This window comes from Xenopus tropicalis, chromosome 8 (assembly GCF_000004195.4).
Source record: "Xenopus tropicalis strain Nigerian chromosome 8, UCB_Xtro_10.0, whole genome shotgun sequence".
Classification (NCBI taxonomy): domain Eukaryota; kingdom Metazoa; phylum Chordata; class Amphibia; order Anura; family Pipidae; genus Xenopus; species Xenopus tropicalis.
In genome coordinates, this window is record NC_030684.2 from 17,037,333 (window position 1) to 17,059,848 (window position 22,516).

Below are 22,516 nucleotides of genomic sequence, written 5' to 3' on the forward strand. Positions count from 1 at the left end.
AAGACCCCTTATCCGGAATACCCTTGGTCCCAAGGGTGCACATTTAGTTTTTGGAATGTACACATTCAGGCAAACCTAAAATGGGTAATATTTATTTTTACCCCAAACTACCAAGCGACAAAGCTTTTCTTAAAGTTAGTTGTTTTCATGACATTTCTGAAAATTGCCTAAAATGTTGCAATTTGCCTCATTTATCTTGCACAATTTCTTACATGCATTCAGTGTTGGACTGGATCAGCGGGACACCGGAAAACACATGGTGGACCCGGGCCCTGCCAACCCAGTCCTGCTCCCAGGGCCGCGGTGCAGTTGGGGGCAATCCCGGGTCTGGTGGCTGTTTAGGTGTTAGGGGGGCCCGGGCGCCCTGCACTTACTGGATTAGCTGGGCCTCCCTGCTGTCAGTGAGCTGCACACCTCAGAAGGGGGAGCAGGAGCTCCGGTGCCTGCATGTCCTGTACTCTACACAGCTTTCCGTACTATGTAGGGGAAAGTAAAAGCCACACAGGGATTGGATAGGCTGGAGGAGAAGTTCAAACTTAACCCATCCAATCACTCCTTGGCTCTACTGGACTTTTCCCTACACAGTATGGAAAGCTGTGTAGAGTACAGAATATGCAGGCACCGGAGCTCCTGTCCTCCCATCAAAAGTATTACAAAATGTAAGAGCGCACACCTTCTCTTGTAATAAATAATGGAGGTGCAAAGACATTGGAGAAAACCCATTTAGTAACTTCAAAAATAATCAAAAGGGCAAAAAGTATCTGCACACTCAGAAAAAGTAAATGCCAAAAGAAAAATGTATTAAATACAAAATCACATCATGAGAAATATAGCCCAACGCGTTTCAACCCAGTAAAGGGTCTTCATCAGGGAAAAAAATGATTAGGGGCAGAAAGAAATCATACTCACAACAGAATATATACCCTTGCCTCTTTACCCAGGACATTGCGCTATTTTGCACGCTGCAGAAAACCGCCTCACGTACTTCCGTAAAAAGTCTGCAGCTCACTAACAGCAGGGGGGGGCAGCAAACTGAGTAAGTGTAGCACTTTGTTACAATTTGCCACAATTATCTTGAACAAGTTTTTACAAAGGCAAATCTCCCAAAATATGAATGCCAAAGGTCTACTGAACAGTTTGATGGGCAATATGCGTAGATTTACCTACGTATGTGTTATGTACGGACCCCAAATGAATGAATTTTTTAACCTGCAAACTCAGATTTTGCAAACAGAGTCCCCTGACAAGTTATTATGTTCAGTAAGACCCCCTAACTGTAAAGAGATCCAGAAAACCATATATTATTAGGGAGTACACATTCTGATGAATTCAAAATAAGACTTCTTTCGACACCAAACTACAAAATTGCAAAGTTATGCTAAAAAAAACTAACAACAATGCAAGCATAAAACTGTGATAAAATCACAAAAATCAAATACAATCAGGCAAATCAATGAAATAACAAAATAACTGATTTTTCAGTGTGATAAGTGGTCAGAATAGAAAGCAAATAAAAAGCTAACTTTGGTAAAATGTGTATTGTGTGTAAATGCATGAATGTGTGTGAAAATGTGTGTATATGTGAAAAGAAGGGCCACTTACTATTTCTGCGCACAGGAGGGTCCTTTCCAGCAATGAGGGTCCCAGGACTGCAGGCAGGAAGTGCTTGGGCCGGCTCTGGGGGACGAGAAAGGGAAGCATTAACAGCAGACACTGCGGGTGATCAACCTGACAGCCCCCTTGGTTAGAGGGTTAGGGGGTTAGGGGGGCACCGGACTCTCTGCAGCAGCAGCAAAAGCCGCCAGTGCAGAGAAAGAACCCTTTACTGCTAAGCATACATATACAGGTATGAAATCCCTTATCCGGAAATCCATTATCAAGAAAGCCTGAATTACAGAAATCCTGTCTCCCATAAACTCCATTTTAATCAATAATTATGAATTTTTAAAACTGATTTCCTTTTTCTCTGTAATAATAAAACAGTAACTTGTAATTGATCCCAACCAAGATATAATGATTCCTTATTGGATGCAAAACAATCCTATTGGGTTTAATTCATGTTTTATTGATTTTTTAGTAGACTTAAGGTATGGAGATCCAAATTACAGAAAGACCCCTTATCCGGAATACCCTTGGTCCTGTGCATTCTGTATAACGCATCCTATACATGTACTATAATATGTGCTTGGCAGATAAAACCTTTTCCGGCAAGTATGTATCACATTGGTCCTTGGCAGGAAAAGGGTCAAAGGTGGAATCTTGTGGAAAAAAGTAACAACATTAAACAAAGTGGCTGGCCGGCCTACTAATTACAGCACATAATACGTAAATTATAACATTTCATTAAAATAACATCACTCCATTTAACCCCCCAGCAGTTTATATAGAAACCAAGTTCATAAGAGCAGTGCCCCAAACTGTAGCCGGATTGGCAAAAAGGTTTTTAGATACTGTAGTATATAGTGAGCAGCGCCAATCCCACTCAGCGAGGGCTAACCTGTACAGACTCTATATAATCATTCCATCTCCTTATTTTATGGGCAGAGCAGGGTGATACTTAGTTTCCCAATCACAACAGGACCAATTTCAGGGATATTTAACAACCGGGCTCAGTTCTTTTCCCTCAGTAATGTAAGCACTTAAAGGGGTAGTTCAACTTTGAATTAACTTTTATTCTGATGTAGACATTGATACTCTGAGGCAATTTGCAATTTTTCTTCAATAGCTCTCTAGTTTGGAATTTCAGTAGCTATCTGGTTGCTAGGGTCCTGTTTACCTTAGCAACTATGCAGTGGGTCAAATGAAAGACTGAAATATAAATAGGAGAGAGGCTGAATAGTAAAATAATAAAATAAAACAATATTAATATATTTGTAAACACACAGAGTAAAAGTATTCGGCTGTCGGGGTCAGTGACCCCCATTTGAAAGCTGGAAAGATGTAGAAGTGGAAGGCAAATAGTGTGAAAAATCTAAAAAATAATTAATGAAGACCAAGGGCAAAGTTGCTTAAATAGGACATTCTTCTATAAGATACTAAAAGTTAATGTAAAAGTGACCCACCCCGTTAACTATCAGGAGTTATCAGCCTTCTCACAACACTGCAGGGCACAGATAACACCCTCAGTAACACATGTAATAAGGGACCAAATCTTATACAATCTCCCAGTATCAGGGTTCCTAAAATCCTTACATCTCATCATATCGTTACATGCTGTACAGTTCCTGCAGGACTGAGAACCATGCACCTTAGGAGTATGTGCAGTAAGATAGTTGGAGCCAACGACAAAACTACGTCTATCTCATAACTGGGGGCAGGACAGACTGCCATAGATACCTGCGTACTCACTACTGTTCAGAACCCCATCATCGCTTGTTTATACAAGATATTCTTATATGTCAATCATGTTGAGAATATGGGCAAGGGTTAAATACAAAACACACAAAAGCTTTGCACCAACACAAATATATTTCCAATAAAAGGCAATCTTTATTAATATCAACCACAGGATATATGGAACAGACTGCATTAAAAACAAAAAATACACCTGATCCCTCCCCCAAACCAAGTAAATATCAGGGCATATATATACGCACCCTCAATCAAGATCACAGCTATGAACATGCAGTTACACACGGTTGCAATATTGCAATAATCAAATAAATAAAAGCCACATGCCCCCACCACTCATCTTATAAACCTCCCTATAACTGAATCAAACATAACATGAAAAATACCCAGTGCCACAGTAAGTGGGGGCACAATTATCTCAGTACAATAGCTCAGAGGCAGGTGTAACATAACTGGGGGAAGGTGTCCGCTCACTCCATACATATCGCTGCCCGCGCAGCTTCGTCAGGAGTAGCAAGCGCCACACTGAACCGACTATAAGTAGTAAATGTGAGGGGAGTGTAACCCACGGGTTAGCAAAGTGTGCCCCTTTGGAGTATCCATGTCAGCAGCGCACACATTCTATCTGTGCATGTACGTCCTGCGCGAGAATATTCTCTGCATGTACGTCCTGCCAGGGAATATTCTGTGCATGTACGTCCTGCCAGGGAATATTTTGTGCATGTACGTCCTGCCAGGGAATATTCTGTGCATGTACGTCCTGCCAGGGAATATTCTGTGCATGTACGTCCTGCCAGGGAATATTTTGTGCATGTACGTCCTGCCAGGGAATATTCTGCACATGTACATCCTGCCAGGGAATATTCTGTGCATGTACATCCTGCCAGGGAATATTCTGTGCATGTACGTCCTGCCAGGGAATATTCTGTGCATGTACGTCCTGCCAGGGAATATTCTGTGCATGTACGTCCTGCCAGGGAATATTCTGTGCATGTACGTCCTTCCAGGGAATATTCTGCACATGTACATCCTTCCAGGGAACATTCTGCACATGTACATCCTGCGCGGGAATATTCTGTGCATGTACATCCTGCCAGGGAATATTCTATGCATGTACGTCCTGCCAGGGAATATTCTGTGCATGTACGTCCTGCCAGGGAATATTCTGTGCATGTACGTCCTGCCAGGGAATATTCTATGCATGTACGTCCTGCCAGGGAATATTCTGTGCATGTACATCCTTCCAGGGAATATTCTGCACATGTACATCCTTCCAGGGAATATTCTGTGCATGTACGTCCTTCCAGGGAACATTCTATGCATGTACGTCCTGCCAGGGAATATTCTGTGCATGTACGTCCTGCCCGGGAATATTCTGTTCATGTACGTCCTGCGCGGGAATATTCTGTTAATGTACGTCCTGCCAGGGAATATTCTGTGCATGTACGTCCTGCCCGGGAATATTCTGTGCATGTACGCCCTGCCAGGGAAAATTCTGTGCATGTACGTCCTGCCAGGGAATATTCTGTGCATATACGTCCTGCCAGGGAATATTCTGTGCATGTAGGTTCCATCAAGCGCATGGTGTATATTACTGTGCAAGCTCCAGCAGGATATACAGTGTGTGTCTGTGTGTCAATTGTACCACAATATCCTATTAGGCGCATACAGGCACTGATATTCAATCATTTAAAGGTCAACTTCCCCCTTAATAACAGTGGAACAAATCTACAAGCGAAACCAAGAATGCCGCAGGGGTCATTTATAAGCGGAAGTGCGGCATACAAAGTGCCATTTTAGGCCATTTAACGTAACCATGTTGTATTTTAGCTCAAACACAGCATTTTTACCCCCCTACAATTCCACATGAGCCGGAGACACAACTGCGGCCCAATGGCGCCACCATCTGGAGAAAGCAGGTATGCGCTCAAACTGAGGTGCAAGTCCCGCTAATGTGCCGGGCTAAAGGGAAGTGCTGTGCCCCTACAGGGTACGGTACCACTGGAACCAGGAGCCAATACTTATAGCTGATAGGAACGTGTCACTATTACTTTTATCAGTGTGAATCCCCTAAATATGAATGCCAGGGCGCTACTGGGCAGTTTGGTGCCGGTATGTACAGCATTACATAAGGGTCCGGCCTACAGAGACTCCATCACAATAGCGCATACAATTTATCCCATAGGTCACTTTACCTACTGCAAAATCAATGCACTTACTGCATTTTATGTAGAGTAAAGTTACAAAAAAATCCCCAAATTTACCCAAGAAAGCCATGTATGTTTGGACAGTACACCTTAGGGTGAATCTGAACGGGGTAACCATGTCTCTCTACTCCAAACTACTAAGTTGCAAAACTTTCTGTAAATTAGCGTTTTGAAGCAGCACCTAAACATCACGTTACAGCTTACATTTTACATCATTTCTCCTTAAAAATGAATGGCAGCGCCACGGGGCCCCCGAACAGTTTAATGCCTAATGTGCTTAGGATTACCACTATACTCACTATCCCACAGTTACACTCTGTACCCCTGATACCATCTTGCCTTACTATACTCACTATGCCACAGTTATACTCTGTACCCCTGATACCATCTTGCCTTACTATACTCACTATCCCACAGTTACACTCTGTACCCCTGATACCATCTTGCCTTACTATACTCACTATCCCACAATTACACTCTGTACCCCTGATACCATCTTGCCTTACTATATTCACTATCCCACAGTTACACTCTGTACCCCTGATACCATCTTGCCTTACTATACTCACTATCCCACAGTTACACTCTGTACCCCTGTAAGGGGACGTTTAAAAGAAAAGATTTAAAAATATTCAGTGGGGGGGGGGGCTCCTATACCTCATTCTGCTAAAGGTGACTGACCAATTGTGTAACGGAGAAATTAACACTGCTGGGGGCTGATAAAAATGGGTAGGTAAGGTAAAGGTAGGGTGAGGTAAAACTCAGTGGTGTTGCTGACAGAGGGCGTTAGTTGAAAAATGAATAGGTTAAAATCTGTGCAAGGTACTTAAACTTAATTTCAACTGTAAATGGAAAAAAGACCATATAAGATATCTGGGAATACACCTCACACCCAACTATGCTTCTCTATATAAGGAAAACTATGCTCCCCTCATAACCAAGACACTCAAAGATCTTAATACATGGGACCCCTATACATTATCATGGCTAGGAAGAATCGCTACAGTGAAGATGGTCACCCTACCGAGGCTTCTTTACTACTTTGAGACACTACCGGTGCAAGTTCCTCTCCCCACACTCAAAATGATACAAAAAAGAATAACAACATTTATTTGGTGCTCTAAGAAACACAGAATTTCCCACAAAATCCTAAGCACCCCCATCCCGCATGGGGGTCTAGGAGCCCCTCACATACACAAATATTATCTGGCATCCCATTTACGACAAGCTGCAGCATGGTCGGACAGGGTACACTGTGGGAAGTGGGTGACCGTAGAAAACGATAATGTACAGCCATATACTATCTCCTCACTACTATGGAACATAACTATACCCCCAGACATCAATGGAAAGCTCCTAAATTCCATAAAATGGACTCTTTCCATATGGAAACAGACAAAAGCCCCCCACAACTTTATACAGAAGCCATATAGGCTTACCCAGTGTTTTTCAACCTTTTTTGGGCAAAGGCACACTTGTTTCATGAAAATAATCACAAGGCACACCACCATTAGAAAATGTTAAAAAATTTAACTCTGTGCCCAGCAGCAGTGCCCCCCTAGTACATTGGTGCCCAGCAGCAGTGCCCCCCTAGTACATTGGTGCCAAGAGCAGTGCCCCCCTAGTACATTGGTGCCCTGCCTACGGCACACCAGGCAACATAGTGTGCCGCGGAACAGTGGTTGAAAAACGCTGGGCTAACCTGTCCTGTACGGCCAGTCTGGTTTAAATAAATATATTGTTTCAATGCGTTGGATAGTTTTATTATAAACACGACACTACATATCAGTCATTTAGTATTTATACATTGTTTCATATATTTCTGCCACCAGCAATGATTCACAATGATTCGCAACTTTTTTCAGATAACACACAAGTTAGTAATAACATATTAAGAGAAAAGGGCCGTTAAATGAATGTATTGAATGAATGAATGAATATTGAATGTATTGTATGAATGTACTGTGAGTGCAATAATATATATTATATATCTACAAGTTGCATAGCAATAGCTATCAAAATGTAGCCAAATCTGAATGCAATGGGCTATAGGCAGGAGAGGCAAACAGCTTATCTCTAACGTTCCTGTCTAATATCAATATTGTCTTTATTAGGTGCCTTGTCACAAAGAAATATGGATTTGATCAGATGCTCTATTTGTTGTCTCTTTATATATTTATTCTGCCACTCGCTATCACAATGTATTTAGCAGTAACATTAAAGGGAAGCCCCACTCAGAAACTCTTTTGTAGTGTTACAAAAACCCAATGGTTTTAAAGTTGTCTGTAAATGTTATGACAAACAAACATTTCATGACAAGTGACCAGAGATGACTTCACACACAGCAATGTGACAGTTGGTTTTGTCCGTTGGTTGACTTTGTGGCGAGAGGTAAGTCTGAATCCCCTCTGAGAGATTTTTTGCCAAATAACCCTTATTTTAGCTAAAAAAAGATGGGAAATAGTTGGGTGATGCCCCCCTAGACTAGCGGATGTTGCTCCTCTCACAGATTTTAGTGAATTTGGAGAATTTTAGAGATGACATTAATCTTAGCGCTGGTTGGGAGACACAGACACAGGGTTTGGCAGTTTTGCAGTTCTGCAGCAAATATATATATATTCTTTTGACTGGGGACCCCATAAACATTTGGAGGCCATACAATACATACATTTTTCCTCCCAGTATTGACAGGCTCCTTAGAGTTCTGCCCCTTTGCCCCGGGTATCTGCCCTGCTCTCATGTAGCAACCTTAACATTTAACTGAATACATTTCAATACATTTTTCCTTGCAAAGCAATTGGCACAGAAATGAATGGCGTTGATCTTTTCCCATCAGCCTGTACAGCCCCCTAAAAGCACTGTGACACCAGGACCCACGCTTGGTTGGCAGCACTGCCCGGAGCCCTTCTTTGCACCAAACTTTTGTATCTCTCCCAATCAAATTCTTCATTCTATTAAAGCTTCTAATAATTGGTGCTACTGGTTATTTATAGAGCAGCAAACATATTCAGTAGCGCAGTACAACTGGGAGGGATACAGAAAGGGAACCCTAGTATATACTGCTATAAATGGCAGAGAGGGTCCGGATCACAAGAGCTCATGGTCTCCTCTCTCTCCTGAAATAGAGCGATTTGAGAGACTTCCAGTGATTTGCAGCGACTCCTACCATCCTTGCGATATAGAAGAAGATACAGAAGAAGACACACAAAAGTCTTTTTAAAGACTACACCTTTTCTCCACAGCAGAAGAACAAGAAGAACCTGCCGGACCCATTGTGGTTCACCTGGTAAGGAACCAGCATTTTTCCCTCTGCAATATGTATTACATAGTAGATGAGGTTAAACAAGAGGCACATCCATGGAGTTCTACCCCTAACTCTGATCTTTACTGTGTTTATTTGGGGTCTTTTAATTTGACATCTTTAGATTAACTCTAACCTTCCCAAATCTCTATTTTATATGACAGAGGCAGCAGAGATGGGCATGAGTGCCAGCAGCCGGCAGTACTACGAGTACCGCTATGGGAAGGTAAGCGCCCCTAGTGCTAATAAATACACATTGCTGTGGTATGTGGGCTAAGAAATTCTAATTATTATTACTGAGGATTAAAGAAAACCTGCTGGAGACCTTAATGTCTTCTTGTTTCCTGCATTTCTGTAGATCTCATGGTGGATCCCCCCTGATCGGGACATCTTCGAGATCAGGGATTTTGAAGATCCACGGGCGGGTCCCTATTTGGAGTGCATTAGGGAACAGATAAGAGGAGACATCAGGATGGCACTCTATGATCTGTGGATGGCCAGAGATTGTGTGAAGATCACAAAGTGGTGGCAATTTCGCCTGAAGGCCGACTTCCAAGGGGACTACAGGTACATCAAAGCCCACCTAAAGGGCCTCTACAAAGACCTAGAGGCTATCAACAAGGTCATCCTGACGCGGAACAGCGAGAGATATTAAGGTGCAGTATAGAATCCATCCTTCTTTCCCTTTCTTCTTTCTATGCTGTTTGCTGAAATGGAAATATTCCCTAAATGATGGCTATTTTGTAATGGAAAGGGGCTGATGGATTGAAATCAATTGCAATTCTCAGATTTTATGCAATGTGTGAAGCCCATGTAAGATGCCAACGTTGTGGGGAAAAATACTCACTTGTTCAGTGTTTTAATTTTGCTTCAGCGCCCGATTTGATATTAATGTGCCCCTAAGTGTAATAGGGTTTCTCCAGGGATATCGCTTGCTAAGGTATAAATAAGTTCTTTTGTTTGATTTTTGCAGGTGGCCCTCGGAACTAAAAGGCAAAAGGTAAGATCTGCCCAGATCCACCTTCTCTCCTATCAACCGCAATTCCACCAGCGGTGCCTGCACTCCCATCCACCGTAATTCCACCAGCGGTGCCTGCACTCCCATCCACCGTAATTCCACCAGCGGTGCCTGCACTCCCATCCACCGTAATTCCACCAGCGGTGCTTCCCCTTTCATCTAAAATATGGTTCATACACAAGAGCACCTTAAGGTGCTTGGTAAAAACTGCATTCCCTTTCCATCCATCCCTCAGACTGCAGGAGCCGGGGTCTGCAGGCTGCCTGGGGCCCAATGGAATGGTGTGTATGCTACCATATTCCCTTGTTTCCCTCACCCTGCTTCCCTTGATTATGGCAAGCAGGGTGAAGGCATTGATTCTGGGAGCAAATCCGATTGCCGTTAAGGAGTCAGGAAGGAATTTTTCCCTCTAATGAAGCAGATTGGCTCAAAGCTTCTCAGAGGTTTTTTTTGCCTTCCTCAGAATCAATGAAAAACATAATTTATTATTTGTATTATTAATAAAACTGTGATTTTCACAGATGAACCATCAAGCCGTGTGTGTGTGTCTTTATTCTGGGTATTGGGCTCATTTGGAAGGGGAAACACATAGAGGGGGAGAGACTGTGAGAATAGAACAAATCAGCAAAGTAGAGGCACTGAAAAGTTAAAGAAGAAAGAAAGAGAAATGTACACATGTTGCTGCTTTATAAGAAACCCTGCTTTCCACTGTATGTGTCAGTCTGATTCCTTACACCCCCCAGCACTTCAGTACCTGTGAGTGACACACACCAGTCCTCCTGCGGGTATGGCTGCTCCACCAAGCATTCTCACACCGGGCTAACGGGCTGAGCTTCTGTTTATAATGGGCATTCTTGGCATCCTCCCATCATTCCCCATCATGGCATCCAGCCCTGAGACCAAATCACTGAAGGGTAAAATGCACAACACAATATTCATTGGGCAGATGAGAAGGTGCCTGTGGGTACAAAACCTGCTCCTGTAGGGTTACTATGCAGCCATATTCCCTGGATACACTGAATATTGCCAGGTGAGCAGTAAAGCAAAGAACCCACCCATTCCCTTATCAAAATATATGGACCCCTAGTCCTGCCGGTGCCATCTGAACCAGGTGCAACTGAATGAGGCACCGGGAAGCAGCAGCGGGCAGAACCCCTGTGGCACCGCGCCGTATACAAGAGCAGAATAAAGACCTTCCTAGCATTGCTGGAAACAAACACCAGCATGGCGTAACATTAACATTTCCCTTTACCCCCTAAAGCTTTAAGCTACTGCCAGATGGGACTTATTACCCGCTGTGTGTGGCACCCAGGCCCATGCCAGCGGATTGGCTGATACTTGGCCTGCGTTTATTATACACCGGCTGAGAATCAGCCCCCCCGGCAATAGCTTCAATGAACAGCGATACAACCCAAACCCAACTCTTTCACTTTAATGTGCCAGCGTTGCCCCCCTGTCCCATCTCTGCCCCAAACTGACACACAATTCTGTTACCTTACTAACTCAGTTTTAGAGAAGAGTAACACAATTACTGCTAGAAGTAAAGCTACAGAGGAGAAAGGGTTAATACTGTGCCCCGCGTGTGTATCCCAGTTTGTTACATGCTATTATTCCCATCATTTAGTTATGAAGAATAGACCCCAGTAATGTACAGAGGGGTAACAGCCCAGAGTGGGATCCGCTCTCTGCTTGCCAATAGCGTGCCAGGAATCAGCACCACTGCCAGATATTTGCAGCAATGGAAACGATATTAAACCCCAACGCTGCTCATATTCAGACAAAATCGCCGGTGCTGCTACCTATGGGATTCCCATTACTAGCCGGGCAGAGCAGTTTATATACGGCAGTACAAGCAGACAAACAAGTGCCTGTGCCCTGGGCCGAGCATAGATGGAGCACACAACTAGCAGCTTCATTCTACTTATACTTAATTGTAGTTTGGAGCGTGTTTTGGGGAGACCTGCACCTTTTTCAAGCATCCTGGCAACACTAAAATAAAGTTTAAGCAAGCAGCATTCACCTGCTCTGTGTGTGCTCCTTCCCATTAATACTATGTACTATGTATATAAAACATTGCCTTAAGGTGGATGCAGGGTACTGGGAGTTGTAGCACCAAAGCCACTGGAGCTGCAGGACCATTCATGCGAGTTCCCCCAAGCACAGAAGGTTCCTGCACAGCAGCAGCGGAAGGTAACATAGGTTCAGCAGAACAAGATGGCGTCAGTAGGGCAAGATGTTACCCACCTGCGTACCCACCCCATGTACAGCTTTGTTTGGGTAGCGCCATTGTACCCTGTGCAGGAGCTGAACTAAGGGTTTTACTGTACTACTAATATTTCTATCCCATTCTTTTTCTCTCTTTCAAACCACTATTGGGATGCTAGGGAAAACTGGACCTAGCAACTAGCTGTCTGCTGAAATTCTCCCTAAATATGAATGGTAGCACCATGGGGCCCCCAACAGTTTGATACTAAATGTATATAGGATTACCACTATACTGTACCCCTGATACCATCTTGCCTTACTATACTCACTATCCCACAGTTACACTCTGTACCCCTGATACCATCTTGCCTTACTATACTCACTATCCCACAGTTACACTCTGTACCCCTGATACCATCTTGCCTTACTATACTCACTATCCCACAATCCCACAGTTACGCTCTGTACCCCGGATACCATCTTGCCTTACTATACTCACAATCCCACAGTTACACTCTGTACCCCTGATACCATCTTGCCTTACTATACTCACTATCCCACAGTTACACTCTGTACCCCTGATACCATCTTGCCTTACTATACTCACTATCCCACAGTTACACTCTGTACCCCTGATACCATCTTGCCTTACTATACTCACTATCCCACAGTTATACTCTGTAACCCTGATACCATCTTGCCTTACTATACTCACTATCCCACAGTTACACTCTGTAACCCTGACATCATCTTGTCTTACTATACTTAAGAGGTCATATGACTTAATTGGTACCTAATGTGGTTAATATGTACCTAATGGGGCTATAAAACATACAGGGAGCCATAGATACAGAAATGAGGGCAACCAACCTACTATATACTGTAAGTATCTACTGTACTGTAATGATTGGAAGGAAGTAGAATATTGCTTTGCTCCAAAGGCCACAATGCAACAGCATGGCTAAAGCCCCTTCAGCAGCTCCGTATTATAATTATTCTTATTCTCTATTGCCGAACAGTCCCTCACTCTGCTGTGCTGTAACTATGCTAACTGTTCAGCAATAGCCAGTTTATCTGCAGTGCCAACATCATGTATAATGCCCACAGGGCACATAGCCAGTATATATGCAGTGCCAACATCATATATAATGCCCACAGGGCACACATCCGGTATATATGCAGTGCCAACATCATCTATAATGCCCACAGGGCACAAAGCCGGTATATATGCAGTGCCAACATCATGTATAATGCCCACAGGACAAATAGCCAGTATATATGCAGTGCCAACATCATGTATAATGCCTACAGGACACACAGCTGGTATATATGCAGCGCCAACATCATGTATAATGCCCACAGGGCACACAGCCAGTATATATGCAGTGCCAACATCATTTATAATGCCAACCGGGAACACAGCCATTATATATGAAGAGCCAACATCATGTATAATGCCCACAGGGCACACAGCCAGTATATATGTAGTGCCAACATCATGTATAATGCCCACAGGGCACAAAACCAGTATATATGCAGCGCCAACATCATGTATAATGCACACAGGGCACAAAGCCAGTATATATGCAGCGCCAACATCATGTATAATGCACACAGGACACAAAGCCAGTATATATGCAGTGCCAACACGTCTCCGGTGGGAGCAGGAATTTTTTTTGTCAAAAAGAAAGATGGTTCATCAATGACATTTTTAGAGATTTCCTGGATCTTTTTGTTATAGTCTACCTGGATGACATCTTGGTATTTTCTTCTTCACTGACTGAACATCGTATTCATCTTAGGAGAGTGTTTTCCAGACTACGCACGCATCAATTCTACGCAAAAATTGAGAAGTGTGAATTTGAAAGAACTTCCATCGAGTTCCTTGGGTTTATCATTTCCACTGAAGGTATATCCATGGATCCTTGCAAGATCTCATCAATTCTGGAGTGGCCTACTCCTGGAACTCGGAAAGCTGTCCAAAGATTTGTAGGATTTGCCAATTTTTATCGCAAATTCATAAAGAACTTCTCTAGAGTGATTGCACCTATTACTGCTCTTACCAGTACTTCAAGAAATTTTCTCGCGATGCGCAAGGCGCTTTTGGGGACCTCAAGGGAAGATTCACTTCAGCACCAATTTTGATCCACCCTGATCCTTCCCTTTGTGGTGGAGGTGGATGCGTCCGAGGTTGCTTTAGGGGCTATTTTGTCTCAAAGAATGAAGTCCCTTGGTCATCTACATCCTGTAGCTTTCTTTTCCAGGAGACTGTCTTCTTCAGAAAGAAATTATGATGTCGTGGATCGTGAGCCCCTAGCCATCAAGGCTGCCTTTGAAGAGTGGCGTCATTTCCTAGAAGGGGCACTTCATCCTATTATCATTTTTTCCGATCACAGAAACCTGGAATATCTTCGATCTGCCAAGCGTCTTCATCCTCGGCAAGCCAGATGGGCGTTATTCTTCTCCAGTTTTAATTTTCATGTGACCTATAGACCTGGTACTAAGAATGGGAAGGCCGATGCTCTCTCCCGTATGTATGATGAGCTTGAGGAATCTGCAAATCAGGATGGGACAATACTGAAACCTTCAAATTTTTTGCTATTGCATTCCAGACTTCTTACCCAAATCAAGGCGGACAATCCACTGACTTATGTCTCGCCATGAGGGTCTTTTTCTTCAGCAGGACAAGATTGTGGTTCCCTTATCAGTTCGCACAGAGGTACTGAAGTTTGTGCATGATCATCCTTTGGCTGGACATTCTGGTATTCACAAGACCATTGACCTTGCTTGATGTTTCTTTGTTTGGAACGGTATGGTTAATTACTGTGCTTCTTATGTCAGGTCATATGAGACTTGTGCTAGATACAAGGATATTCACTCTCGGCCAATTGGCCTATTAAGACCTCTTCCAATTCCTGACCAGCCCTGGGAGTCTATTTCCTTGGATTTTGTTGTAGACTTGCCTTTTTCGTCCAGGAATAATACTATATTTGTAGTCGTTGATTGATTGACCAAGATAGCACACTTCATTCCGTTAGCCAGATTACCATCTGCTTCTGCTACAGCTGACGTTTTTATAAGGGAAATTTTTTGTCTACACGGCCTACCCAAAAATATTGTATCTGACCGTGGAACCCAGTTCACTTCATGATTTTGGAAGGCCCTATGTAGTGGGTTAAAGATTGGTCTCTCCTTTTCTACGGTCTTTCATCCACAAACCAATGGACAGACGGAAAGGACCAATCAGACTTTAGAACAGTATTTACGTTGTTTTTCTACGCATTTGCAGGATAATTGGTACTCTATTCTTCCTCTAGCGGAGTTCTGCTACAACAATGCTATCCATTCTTCCACCAAGATGACTCCCTTTTTCTCTAATTTTGGGTTCAATCCAACCATTCTTCCAGATTTACCTAGGGAGATTCAAGTTCCTGCAACTGCTGATAAGCTTTCTTTTCTAAATAATAATTTCAAGCTGCTTCAGCAGTCTATTCATGTGGCTCAGAGCAGATATAAAGAATCTGCAGATAAGAGACGTAGTCCTGATCCAAATTTTAGGGTGGGAGATTCTGTTTGGCTTTCTGCTTGGCATATCAAGTTGACGGTTCCTTCCAAGAAGCTTGGGCAAAGATTTCTGGGTCCATTTCCCATTTCAAGGAGGATTAATCCAGTGGCTTTCAAGCTTAAACTTCCTCCAAGTTTTAAGATACATCCGGTTTTTCACGCCTCCTTGTTAAAGCCAGTTGTTCCTAACACTTTTCCTGGTTGTTGTTCTCCACTTCCTAAACTGTCTGTGTCTGTGGCTGGATCAGAGGAATTTGAGGTACAAGATATTTTAGATTCCAGAATTCACAGGAACTCCAGTATCTTGTCAGTTGGAAGGGGTTTTCTTCAGAAGAAGATTCCTGGGAACCAGTGTCCAATATTCATTCTCCCCGATTATTGTCCCGTTTCCATAAGACACATCCGGAAAAGCCTGGTTCAGTGCGCACCCAGAGGTCGCACCTCGGGGGGGGGGGGGGCAATGCAAGGTGCCTACCTGTAGGGCGCCTACTGCACAAGCGTGGTATCAGGCATCCGGCGCTTCCGGGTCTCGGCGGCGTAATGACGTCAGCCAGCGCGCGCACAGACAGTCAGCATGCGCGCCCACAGACGACCGTGCGCGTTTGCGCATGCGCAGTGCACATAATTAGACGCCGGGTACATTGTTGCATTGCGAAGTAATCGCTACTGTTTCCTGCAAGTGTATTACTGAGCCCTTTTTCCTGATTGCCTTCCTGATTCTTTGACCCTGCTTGTTCCTGGATTTTCTGCACCTGACTCCTGTTGACCTCGGCCTGAATTCTGGACTCCGCTACTCCTCCACCAGCCCTGACCTTCGCCTGTCTGACTTCGTCTCCGCTTAACGTCTATTGGTACCACGTCTATTATCTGTGACCGTTTTCAAGACCTCGGCACAGATCTACCGCGGCACTCTTGCCACTCCTCCACTGCTACAGCCCCATTACCATCCCTGGGTGCTGCTACCTGTGGGAGGTGCAGGTGAGGCTAACTTCCACAACTTCTGGCTCCCGCTAAGGTATTTCGTGACACTTTACATATGATACACAATCAGAATGTTATGTACAAGCAACAAATGACTCCAGTGCTATAGTATAGTGTGAGTGTATTTGTGTATGTGAGTGTATATGTCTGTATGTGTGAGTGTATATGTGAGTGTATGTGTGTATATGTGAGTGTTTATTCCAGTCTGGTAGTTTCTATGATATTAGCAGCAATGGAAATAATATAAAACCCCAATGTTGGTTATTTTCCCACAGAAGAGGAAATCGCTGGTGCTGCTACTTTCCCGGGATCCCCATTACTAACAAGGCAGGGCATTATCAGTTTTTAGCAAGGAGACATAATGTCTGTATTTGCCCCATGTGCTGTAGGCCTAAGGGTAGGGACCTACACAGACAATAGGGAGTAGGAGTCCTCCTCCTACAATCTGGTTCCCTTGCTCGCTCAGAACCTGAGCGGAACAGATGCGGACACCTTTGGAGGGACTGGTTTAAAGCATTATGATGGCTTTTAAATTGTGAGTGTGGCAATTTTTAAATCTATATATTAATAAAAAGGTTTTATGCTATATAGCACTCCTGTTTTATAGAATTTTAAGTCTGCTGTTTGAATAAAAATGGAATTTATTTAAGGCAAGAAAGTTCTTGAAGTCTGTGAGTACCCACTTCGACCATACAGAGTGCCCCAAAGTTAAAGATCAATTACACCACTTTCTATCTGCATGAAAAGGGTGTAGGAACACATTCTTTCCTGTATCTATAGTAACACAGAAAGGTGGAATAGCCCTACAAAGAATACTGCACCATATTTAGATTTTTTTCTTTTTTCCTGGCTTTATATACTACAACCTATTGATCGCTCAGAACCTTGGCAAATGTTCTGGGTTTTGGGTTACCGATCATGACACTTACCAAATTTATATTACTGACTTTGTAAAAAAACTCCCTGGTGCTTGGAATACATGCCCTGGCATAGATACTAAATTACTTGTGAAACAGGGGACTGGGCAATGTACATGGATCAATCCTCTGCCTTTTCTATGCTTGTAGCTAATTTGACCAGATCACTTGCACCTCCATTGCACTGGTACATTATACTAAGCCTTGGAGTGCTCCCACAACCCCCCTTTTTGTGAATTATTTTGAGTTATTCTGTTGGAAGTATGGCCAAACGTCCATACAGTTGTAGCACCTCCAGTCCCCTCCCTTTTGGTAGCCTCACTCAGGCCTTACACAGTAGAATTTTTACAAGATAGAAAAAAAGCAAACAAATGCTATATGCTATATAAACCCCCCCAGAGTTACAAAACATGTAGCCAAAGAAATGCCCTAGGGTTTCGAATGTAACCAGCTGCCCAGGATATTTTCCTTTATTTCATTTATCCGCATTCGGATTTTTTTGTTTTAGAGTTTTTTGAAACCACAATGAAACTCATTCCCATAAATGTCAGTCATTTATTAGAAAATCCAAATTTAAAAAGAACAAACGGAAAGACCACACATTTCCCATTTTAATGAAATTAAAAAATGTTGCAATTTGTCTAGGGAAACTCCTCATTAACTTCTACAGAAAATCCACAACTCTTAGATGTACAGGTATGGGACCCGTTTGACATAAGATAAGGGATCTTTCCGTATTTCAGATCTCCTACCTTTAGTGTGCTAAAAAAATATTTAAACAGTAATTAAACCCAATAGGATTGTTTTGGCTCCAATAAGGTTAATTATATCTTAGTTGGGATCAAGTACAGGTACTGTTTTATTATTACAGAGAAAAGGGAATCATTTAACCATTAAATAAACCCAATAGGGCTGTTCTGCCCCCAATAAGGGGTAATTATATCTTAGTTGGGATCAAGTACAGGTACTGTTTTATTATAACAGAGAAAAGGGAATCATTTAACCAATAAGGGGTAATTATATCTTACTTTTATTATTACAGAGAAAAAGGAAATCATTTTTAAAACTGAATTTTGATTAAAATGGAGTCTACAGGAGATGGCCTTTCTGTAATTTGGAACTTTCTGGATAATGGGTTTCCGGATAAGGGGTCCGATACCTGTATTAGAGTTTTAGCTAAAAAAAAACCAATAAATCAAGGAAAAAAATATGAAAGCTAATAAATTCCCCTCTTAATACAATTTGATATTTCTGTTATGTTTTTGGAAAGTAATATACATGTATTTTGCAGGTCATTTTTTACTGAGAAAAAAGTCTGGGAAGAATCTTCCACTAAATATTATAGGAAACATGGTCTGCCATCAGGCCTGGAGCTGTCAAGAGCTTGATAACATTCTGATTTCTTTAACTTTTTCATTGGAACTAATGTACCTTATGGATGGGCCTTTTTGGTGGTGTCCCATGTTGGGGGGCTTGTAAGGGACTGCTTATTTGTTTTCAGGGCCAGAACTAGGGGGAGGCAGAAGAGGCAGCTGCCTAGGGTGCAACAATGGGGGACGCCAGGCATGTACCTCTCCTGCCTACCCCTAGTCCGTGCTTCCTTGTAATGGCTTCCCCACTTGTCATTGCAGGGTAATGACCCCCCATGGCACACACACGGCGGTGAGGTTGCTGGGGCAAGGTGGCTGACTGGGTTGCCTAGGGTGCCCAGTCGGCTTGGCCCTCCCCTGACAGGTAGAGTCCATTCAGGGCCCTGTGAGTTCTGATGGGGGCCCTGGTTCTAAGGATGCTTTTGTTTGTTTTTATGTGAATCAGTAAGGGCGAGCTTGATTGGTCACAAGTCTCACCATGCAAACACTATCACATATGTACCTGATTATGTGATTGGCTGCCAGTTACTGGCATACCATGCATTATGACTGTGTGCAGCTCTGATTGGCTGAAAGCTGTTAGGGAAGGTGACTTCATGTCTCGTGACAGTGACAGTTATTTCATTTCTGGTTTCAGAGGTAAGTGCAGCAGATACCAACACTGGGGCAGGGGGGCATATTAAAAACAACAATACAAGGGGCAATTTGGGGTGGTTTGGCACCAATGATTTATAGTAGCTTGGGGAGTAGGGCCAAAGCTCCCAAAATAACCCCTTTGGCTCCAAAAATCCACAAATTGGCCCCCGTTGCCTCCTTTTGCCTAGGCAGATGCTTGTCATGAAGCTGTCCATTGGAAATGTCAGTTTGTCTTTCCAAATTACATTTGCTTGATAAGCAGGAAAAGGGGATTCATTTTAGGCAACTTTGCATTTCCCCCAAAAAGCATCCATGGGGGTACAGGGGGTACAACTTCAGGGGGGACAAACCAATGATGGGGTCTAAAACCTGGACTACGATTCCCAGCATCCTCTGTGGTTATAGTTCTAGGGCAATGTGTGTTTGGTGTTTCTTGTTTACTTGTTGCTGCTTTTGAACTGTTAAGCCATTTACTCTGCCTCTCTTTAGCACTTAATACCAAATGTCATTTGGTTACTAGAGTCCCAATCATCCTAGCAACAGTTATTGGTCTCAGCACTAGAGTGGATGGTGGGTAAGGGAAGCCATGAGAAGAAAGACAATGGTACAAATCAGAATAAATGCCTAAAATAAGGATCCCTTGTGTTATGGGTGAAGGGGAACTTATAAGAGCAGGGCGGGTTATGAGAAGCCCCCACGGGCCCACTACACTCCTGGGTCTTTTGAGGTAACAGCGTCATCTGCCCCTATTACACCCCCCCCCCCCCCCGGCAGTAACATACATCGTTAGGGTAATAGCAAAGCGGGTGATTCAGGATGGTTTGCCCCCCAAGTGATTTAAAACTCAGCATGTAACCAACAAAATGACCCCCGCTCATGAAAACCTTTTGTATTATTATTAAAGCTGTTGCTGATTGATATTACTGGTTATTGAGCAGGAAACATATTCAGTAGCGCAGTACCACTGGAATTAATACAGAAAGGGAACCCCAGTATGTATTGCTATGAATGGCAGAGAGGGCCCGACTCACAAGAGCTTACAGTCTCTTCTCTCTATCTCTCTCCCCATAAAGTGAAATATCCGAGCGATTTGAGCAATTTGAGCGACTCGAGCGATTTTCAGTGACTCCCAGCGACAAAGAAAAAGATAAAGAAGACGACGCAGAAAAGTCTTTTTAAAGACTAAAACTTCCATCAAGAGCAGAAGAACAAGAAGAAGAAGAAGAGGAAGAAGAAGAACCTGCCGGCCCCTTGTGGGTCATCTGGTAAGGAACCTGTATTTTCCCCTCTGTAATATGTATTATATAGTAGATGAGGTTAAAAAAAGATACACATTCATGAAGTTTAACCTTTTTGCCTAAATAAAACCTGTATAACTGCTGGCTGATCCAGAGGAGGGTGGGGGCCCTGACAGGAATAATGGTCTGATTTCTGCATCAAATCAAATGGGAAGAGATTGCTTGGAAATGGGCAGGATCTGGGGGGGGGGCAAGGGCTTGTGTTAGTGTAATGGAACAGGCCTGGGTAGGGCGGGGGTACAAGCAAACTATATACATAAGCCTTTGTTTTTAATTGGAACCCCAGTTTCTGGTTGAAAAGGCTTATTATTAAAAAAGGAGTAAATGTGCTGCTGTTATTACAGTACCCCTATATCTGTTCTTTATTGTGTTTATTTGGGGTCTGTATTTTAATATTACATCTTTACATTAACTCTAACCTTCCCAAATCTCTATTTTATATTACAGGGGCAGCAGAGATGGGCATGAGTGCCAGTAGCAGGCAGTACTATGAGTACCGCTATGGAAAGGTAAGCGCCCCTAGTGGTAATAAATACACATTGCTGTGCTATTTGGGCTAATTGTCACTCTCATTATTATCACTGGGATTAAACTTAATGTCTTCTTGTTTCCTGCATTTCTCTAGATCTCATGGTGGATCCCCCCTCATCTGGATGTCTTCGAGATCAGGGATTTTGAGGATCCACGCGCAGGCCCCTATTTGGAGGGCATTAGGGGCCAGATAACGGGTGACATCAAGATGGCCCTGTACGATCTGTGGATGGCAAGGGATTGCATTAAAATAACAAAATGGTGGCGATTCCTTCTCAAGGCCGAGTTCCGAGGGGACTATAAATATATTAAAGCCCACCTAAAAGGCCTCTATAAAGAACTAGAGGCTGTCAACAAGGCCATCCTGATGCGGGACAACGAGAGATATTAAGGTGCCGTATAAAATCTATGCTTTTCTCTCATCTTTCTATGGCCCTTCAAACATATTGGAAAAGGCACCTACTGACAGCACCACTACCAATTTCCTGGGTACCAAGTACAGTTGCACCTCTGTCTAGGTACCCTCATTAGCAGTAGGTAAGAACAACCGAATTCTACCAGCTGTGCCTCCACTACTGCCCAACACATTCCACCAGTGGTGCTACCCCTTCCAGCCGCCACTATTCCACCTGCGGTGCCCCCTACTCAATCCATTATATGGTTTTATACATAACAGCACCCTTAAGCCACAAAGTCATTTGCATTCCTTTTCACTCCACCTCTCAGGCTGCAGAAGCCGGGGTCTGCAGGCTGCCTGGGGTCCAATGGAATGCTGTATTCACCTTGTGGCTTATAGGTTCTCTGTGTATACTGCCATATTGCTGTCTTCCCCTCTTTCTTCCACCAGCGGTGGCCCCCTGCTTACACTGCAGTTCCAACAGCAGTGCCTCCCCCTTTATTCCTTTTCACTCCATCCCTCAGACTGCAGAAGCCGGGGTCTGCAGGCTGCCTGGGGTCCAATGGAATGGAAAGGAATGCACTATTCATCTAGCAGCTTAATGGTGGCCATGTGTATTCTGCTTATTCCCTGTTGTTTCCATCACTCCCATTTCCTTTAAGTATGGCGCATTGATCCTGGGAGCAAATCCGATTGCCGTTGAGGAGTCAGGAAGGAATTTTTCCCTCTAATGAAGCAGA

At 43.4% G+C, this 22,516-nt stretch overlaps 1 long non-coding RNA gene across 2 annotated transcripts in view; it reads right to left on the reverse strand.

The window, feature by feature from the left end:
* The window catches only part of LOC108648827, a 72,687-nt gene that overhangs the window by 46,350 nt on the left and 3,821 nt on the right, over positions 1–22,516 (reverse strand). The window contains exon 3 of one of the 2 annotated variants that reach the window (XR_004219685.1): positions 21,514–21,602. The exons of the other annotated variant lie outside the window; for it this stretch is intronic. This is a non-coding gene — a long non-coding RNA (uncharacterized LOC108648827). Of the gene's footprint in view, positions 1–21,513; positions 21,603–22,516 lie in introns of those variants that run through there. 2 annotated transcript variants of the gene reach the window in all.